We start from the raw sequence: 1,112 nt of genomic DNA, 5'->3' as shown, positions 1-1,112 counted from the left end.
GTGGCACCATCTCTGCTCACTGCAACCTCCGCCTAGGGCTCAAGCAATTCTCCTGCCTCAGCCTCCTGAGTAGCTGGGATTACAAGAATCTACCACCACACCTGGCTAATTTTTGAATTTTTAGTAGAGATGGAGTTTTCCCCATGTTGGCCAGGCTGATTTTGAACTCCTGACCTCAAAAAATCCTTATACCTTGTCCTTCCAAATTGCTGGGATTACAGGCGTGAGCCACCATGCCCAGCCACTCACAGGCTTTTGTCATAGCCCCAGCAAATACTCCACAAAGAGCTATCAAATGGAGAATTTGTCCCTATCAGCACTCCAGCTTCTGCTGTACAGTGTGGGCTTGGGTTTCCATTTAGCATGTCCAGCTAAAATTGCCAGAAGGGCGGATTTATGTGCCTTCTGTTTTACAGTTCTAGGTAGTGGGAACAACTCTGTCATACACAAGCACTTTATGTACAGGCTTTACGGAAAGCGTGTTTAGACATTCCCACTTTCAGAATCCTACTGACCAAGTACGTTTTTATGCCCCGGGAGCTTCTTTTCTCCAGCCCTCCCCAGACCATTTTATTCTCTCTTGGGCAGTAAGTGTTTAGGTCCCTAGCCAGAGGCCAGGCCAGGAGACTCTGGCCTATCTGTCAATCTTACCTTGATTAACCAGTCTGACCATCACCCCAGGCAATTCCAGGTGGGGTTTCTCATTGTAAATCTTTACCTTCCTGCTTTTAAAATTCCTCCAAACTGGAGGAAATAGAGCAAACTGGTTTTGGGCCTTTAATGTTGAAGACTATGGAGACTCTCTTTGGTCTACCCAACCTTCAAGAGGCCAGGCGCGGTGGCTCATGACTGTAATCTCAGTTCTTTGGGAGGCCGAGGCTGGCGGATCACCTGAAGTCAGGAGTCCAAGACCAGCCTGGTCAACATGCCAAAACCCCATCTCTACTAAAAATACAAAAATTAGCCAGGCGTGGTGGCAGATACTTGTAATCCCAGCTGCTCGGGAAGCTGAAGCAGGAGAATTGCTTGAACCCAGGAGGCAGAGGTTACAGTGAGCCAAGGTCATGCCACTGCACTCCAGCCTGGGTGACAGAGCGAGACTCTGTCTCAAA

The sequence above is a fragment of the Colobus angolensis genome, unplaced genomic scaffold (assembly GCF_000951035.1).
Source record: "Colobus angolensis palliatus isolate OR3802 unplaced genomic scaffold, Cang.pa_1.0 Scaffold4, whole genome shotgun sequence".
Classification (NCBI taxonomy): Eukaryota; Metazoa; Chordata; class Mammalia; order Primates; family Cercopithecidae; genus Colobus; species Colobus angolensis.
This window is presented reverse-complemented; position numbering follows the sequence as displayed.